Consider the following 6,000-nt stretch of genomic DNA (forward strand, 5'->3'; position numbering starts at 1 on the left):
GGATCGGCAGTGCAGCGCTACAGGTGTGTCCCTTCGCACGCGCTGCCCACGGGCAGCGCTTCTCATCAACACCACCGTTTCACACGCGCCTTCTCGTGGTCATCGAGTCTCTCTTCATGTCGGTCTACTCACGCCGCAGCACACCTGCTTACTTAATCAGCTCATGTTTACTACAATTCATATTGCTACCAAAGCCGCTCACCTTACTTCGTATGACATTGCTGTGTTGCTATCGCATTCATTGCTTCGCTCTTAGGGCGAAACTGTGACATTTTTTTGGTTGACCTACTCAGGAATTTGCAGTAAAATATGGGAGGATGATCCTAAAGTATAACTTTGTCCAACCATTAGTGACGCTTATCTTATGAACGCACAGGTTTTGAGGCTATTGGAGGAATACAAGTGTTGCGCAGACACACGTGTTAAGGCGTTAAGAGAAAACCATCTAAGGCGTCATGGAAAACCGGCGTTAAGGCGTCATGGAAAACCAACTAGCCCAAACCATTACCCTTCTTCATTAAGAGAAAGCTTTAGCCTGCGGAGAACTCGGATTTCTCTGTAGAAATACATGTAAAACGTAGAAATTCTCTCATTATAGACAACCGCTAGACCAATTGAAATGAACATGGGTGCATTAAAAAATATTAATTCTACCGATTATAGGAAGGCTAATTCTTGACGTATGGCATTATAGTTAAACACAAGCATAATGTCTGCATATTCATAACTCCTCAACAAATCCACCGTGAATCGGTATGCTGTATCATATGTGATGTAGCAATTTTTAGCTTACGTTAGATTATTGCAATGTTTACGGTGGTTTTCGTGTAAGTCTCACTCGCAAAGTAGTGGTATATATTTCAGAACAGATTCAAAATCTCTCCCCTCGATTCATTTATTCGAACTATATTCCCGTACTTCTAGCGTCATTTCAATGAAAAATGCCCTAAGCCTGCCAGATCTTTCACTGCGTCGCGAAATTTCACGTCTTTCTATATTTCATAAAATTTAGAATTGCAATCGAGCCCTCAGAGACGCCCTTTTTCGGCAACCTTTTTACATTTCACCACGCACGGATCGTCCCTTAAATGTTGGCGTCCCTTGAAGCTGTACTACATTGTATGCTGAATCGTTCATCCCCATCGATAACCGACGTCAATGCTTTCAAGACAGCCATTGCTTATGAATATTTGTAACAGCCGCTCCGTTGTAACCTAACTTTATTTTTATTAATGTTATTTAGCATAATATACTCCCTCCTGCCCGTAATGCTTCGGCCTTGAGAGGAAATAAATGAATGAAAATAAACAAATGGTGTATAGTGCACATATTTTGTCCCCTTTAGATATCTCAATAGGTATAGTTTACAGAATGCTGTTACTGAGTTACAGAGCTGAAAACTTGATGCTTTCGTTTTTTTCTCAAGCTAGGCTATTACGCGGTGCAAAATTTCGTTGCAGTTGCAAGCAAGCTAAATTACACCACATGCTAGTTCATTACCAGTTGGTTTATGAGGCAGCTGTCATCAAGGTTCAGAAAGGAGTGCCGCCTTTCATAAAAACGGCTGCTGGGATTCATCCCAGCAGTCGTTGCTATTAGTACAGATACCAGAATGAAGCTGTCTATATTTCTGAAGCATAATGCTCACTTGTTGCCAAATCCAGGGGAATTGAACAAGAATGAAAAACGTTGCCTTCCTAATTTTGCCAGCGACGTGAAAGCCGGAGTCAGCCACACCATTCTGGGCATAAATCGGAGAGCTAAAGACGTATATTAGAACAGAAGATTTTAAGAAATATGTCCACATAAATCCAACTCGTAGTATTACATTTACCCATCCTTTAACGCTCTGACTGAAAGAATTACCCTCTCCAACATGTGTTGTGTCCAAACCAGAAAATCTGAGTAAACTTAAGCTGAAAACCTGAACAGCGTTCTTTTATATCAGCTCAAACTGTGATTATCTGGAAATGCCAGTGTGACCATTGATCGAATAAGAACAATATCCTATACTCTATAGAAAGGAAACGTACTAAAAAAAGCATTGACTTGAGTTTTACGAATTAGTTCACAGGTAATTCTGTTTTCGTGGTATGTTCGTTACGGTCATGCAAGACAGTACAATTTTCAAGATAAACAGCCAAACATTATGTAGATCCAACGCACATGCTAGAATCTATATGAAGCGAACCTTTCGGCCACCGTTCTTGGCCGAGACCCCGTTGCGGGTATGCGTCATAATTTGGAAATCATAATCATTAACACGCAGCTATCATCTCAAAGAGCTAGTTGACGTTGGTACAATATGTAACGCACGCTTTTTGGCTAATCTCCCGTTGTAGGCATGGGCCATTGTACCATCCGCTTTTTAGCCAAACCCCGTTGTGGGTAAATGCCAGTGTATAGAAATAATCATTGTCATAATCGACACGCGAGCGATTCGTGGGAGGACAGCGGAACCTTAACGAATCCGCTCATAGGGCTGCGCGAGGACTTGCCAGCCGCGCTCCCCTGCAGACCCCCTCGTCTCCTCCTAAGGCCTTTAAGGACCAACTTCAGACATATAATGAGCTCATCAAGCACTTTTATTTAGGACGTAGAGAATTCTCCCTTCCAAACAAGGAACTTAACAGGGCGCAGTCAGTGACTCTCCGCTTGCTACAGACGAACTCGTACCCCAATCCTTGGCGTATGAGCCGAATTGACCCAGACTACGACGGAACTTTCAATCATGTGCACAGTGTGGTGGACATGTGAACTTGGGACACATGTTGTGGGGATGCGCGATGCAGGCCTCCTATCTGGAGGACAAGAACAAGTGGGACGGCGCTCTTAGGAGCAGACAGCTCCAAGACTATAACTCTGGGCTGTCCAAAAGGCCCGCGAAGCGGCGGAGAGCCTAGGGCTTCCCGTCCCGACGTGGCAGGTGCCCTCTACACCTTGAAGAACAGTCTGGTGTCCTTCAGGACCCTTTTTGGGAATAAAGTTTCACCACCACCACCATCAACACGCGGACATGCGTCTTGCCCAATCCCCCGTTGCGGGTATGTGGCACAGTATAGAAAGCGTAATCATCAACATCAACACGCGGCAATCATCTCAAATATCTAGATGGTGTTGGTACTCGAGAGCTATACGTCTACTTGAGAAGGGAGGACTCAGTCTTGTGCATTTGTTTGTGCGACAATTGGTCATGCGATTATCTTACCTTAAAAACCTCCGTCCTCCCTTCCTTCTTGCTTCACTGGTCAGCCACCTTCACAGAGTGGAATGACACTGAAATTTTCTTTCAGCTGCACACTTCCACCTTGCAAGTTAAACCATGGCTTCATGAAAAAGGAGTATATGTACCGTGGAATGCAGATTGTAGACTTTGTAACCAACCAGAGACAATAGAACACTGTGTTATTCTTTGTCGTGACATATTTTATTTTTGGGAAATCTTACAAAAAACTATCAAAAAAGAACTTTCACATCTTAGGGTGTCCGGTTCCTTCTTTTCAAAAAGACAATCAGTATTACACCATAGCATTTTTTATGTTATCAGGACACCATCGATTATGGAGAAGGCACATGATCGACAGACATGCCGAGCCACCTCACTCCATAAGGTCAGTCTTTCGAGAAGAGGGTGCTGAAGTACGTAGTGCGGTTGGAACCTTCGATCCTGTTTCTGAGAGGATTTCGCATCTGGACGCTTGTGTTCTTGTTTGCCCGATTTTTGAACGTTCATTGTACTGCGTATCATGTGTGCGTTTGTTTTTTGAGTGTGTGTCTAAATGTAATGTAAATAACGTTCGCATGACATTACTCATATTTTCATGCAATAAAGAAACAAAAAGTGCTTTTGTGGCCTAATCATAGTGACACGTATACATGTTTATCTTTCACCAGTGAGCGCTTTTCACCCGCTAAGAAATGTTAAACGTTATCGCTATATAGGCACAGGACGCGCCTGCATGTATCGGAAGTTTCTCGAACGTTATCGATGCTTCTATCCGTTGTCTCTTGTCACCGACGCTCATGTAATCTGATTGTATGAGCCACGCGAATTGTCTAGAACTTTCTGGAGGACACGCGGGTACCAGGGATTATTCTGGAACCTTCGATGACTCATGTATAAAAGCCGACGCGTTTCGCCGCTGATCAGATTTTCGACGATCGCCGACTGTGTTCGCCGCTGTCGTGCTTCGAGTGCAACTTGCTTTTGTGGGCACAGCATAGAGAAAGAAATTCAACAAGAGGGGACACTCGGCAAAAACTGGCAACAGGAAACACGTCACCATACGTCACGCTATACTTTTGACACCGAACGTTAGCTGCCGCGAGCATCGAAAAAAAAAAGAAAGTGAACTTAAGTTAACAGGCACTCATTTATTTTTTTAATTCTTTGCCGCGAAAACTAAAACGTTTTGCGTATAAATGAACTTAAGCTTTGCGACTTATTTTCCTTGCCTTACCTAGCCACAGGTCAATGACGCGCCAGATACATGCGTCATCCGCCAGACACTCCCCCGAAGCCAGCGAGGATGGCTGCGCGCGCGTTTGAGCGCTCGCGCGCGGCGACCCGTCTGTCTCCTTTTTTTTTTTCTTTTTTAAACGTAACCTGGTTCATTGGGCTCTCGGCGTATTCTTGCGTTCCTTCTGCACTGGGACAAGACACCACTGCACTATTGGACTACGGCAAGGTGAGAAATCTTGTTTCACAGCCTACGACGCAATTAGGCTTACGGCACGGGACCGAGACTAAAGACGCATTTAGAGAAAAACAGCTCGGCCATCCTGGCGCAGTTAATTTGAGTAAATGAATCGTGCTGAGACATGTTTCCGACGCTTCCTAGGGGACTATTGTAACATATTTCGGTTTTTGAGCCACACTGGCCGCACAGGGCGCCGTGTCGCAGTTAGCGAGAACTTAGCCGTGGTGTGTAGTCTAGTGCATCTTGCTAGGAGAAGTTTGTGCCGCTTTCTCTGACGCCAGACATTACTGAAAAGTAATTTCGTTACTTTCTGGGGTACTTTTGAGGCACGCTGGCCGCACAGCGCGCTGTGACGCAGTTAGCGATAAGCAGCTCGGCTGTGGTGATAAAGTTAGTTTGGCGTGTAATAAATCTTAGAGGGACAAGTCTGTGACGTTTTTTGTGGCTCCGCAACAACATATACCTTCTTTCGGTACTCACGCCTGTTGAAAACGCGATGGGCGATTGCCAAGAGTGATAACATGCATGGGGTGTGCTGCTGGCGCCGGCAGAACGCGCGAACGATGAACATATCAGAAGCTTGTAATTCGAAAATTACGTCTTCTAAAGGACTGAAAAACGGCATTGCACCCACGCATTTGTCTTGAGTGCCTGTTGCGTCCGTCTCTGTGTATGTCGCGTACCGTCGCGTCGCCCGAGGCCAAGTTTTGGAAACGCGAAGTCGCTCGTGTATTTGTGCTGCCTAAGTGCAGGAAATAATGCCCGGAAATTGGGGAACGCTTGGAAATCAGATGTTTTCATATATGTTTGGGATCAGTCGGGTATTTTCTACGCCATGTATGTAAAAGCGAATTGCTTTTGTTTGTAATGCCGCCCATTCACCGCTTTCGCACGTTTCGCCTCGCAGTATTCCTATGTCTAAATACCAAAATGACTCATGCTTGTAACATGCTGTTACGTGCTTGCAAATGTAACATGCTTGTAATTTACTTTTTTTTTTCAGCTGGTACCGTCCGGTGGAGCTTCATACAGGAACTACTGCCTTACCTGCTGGTGTCACAACGTTGGATGAACGCACAAAAAGCGCGGAACGAGCTTTTATATAGAGCAAAATAAATATTTCCTCATTGCACAAAAGGTCTTGCGTCTATACTTTGTGAAATTGCACGTGGCACAGATTCGATGGGACTTTACGAGATCGTTCGCAATCATTTTTACTAAATAATAAGCCGATTCTGCACGAAGCGCAAAAAAAAAAGGGAAAGAAAAAGGGGGGGGGGGGGGCGCAGCCGGCGTGCTA

The 6,000-nt window shown here is 44.7% G+C and overlaps 1 long non-coding RNA gene across 1 annotated transcript; it reads left to right on the forward strand.

Annotated features, from left to right (window-relative positions):
- The first annotated feature begins 4,225 nt into the window (after positions 1-4,225).
- LOC125947153 (uncharacterized) lies at positions 4,226-5,837 on the forward strand. Its single transcript, XR_007468133.1, has 2 exons — positions 4,226-4,688; positions 5,704-5,837. It is a non-coding gene; the product is annotated as an uncharacterized LOC125947153 (long non-coding RNA).
- The last annotated feature ends 163 nt before the right edge of the window (positions 5,838-6,000 follow it).

The sequence above is a fragment of the Dermacentor silvarum genome, chromosome 1 (genome assembly GCF_013339745.2).
Source record: "Dermacentor silvarum isolate Dsil-2018 chromosome 1, BIME_Dsil_1.4, whole genome shotgun sequence".
NCBI classification, from domain to species: domain Eukaryota; kingdom Metazoa; phylum Arthropoda; class Arachnida; order Ixodida; family Ixodidae; genus Dermacentor; species Dermacentor silvarum.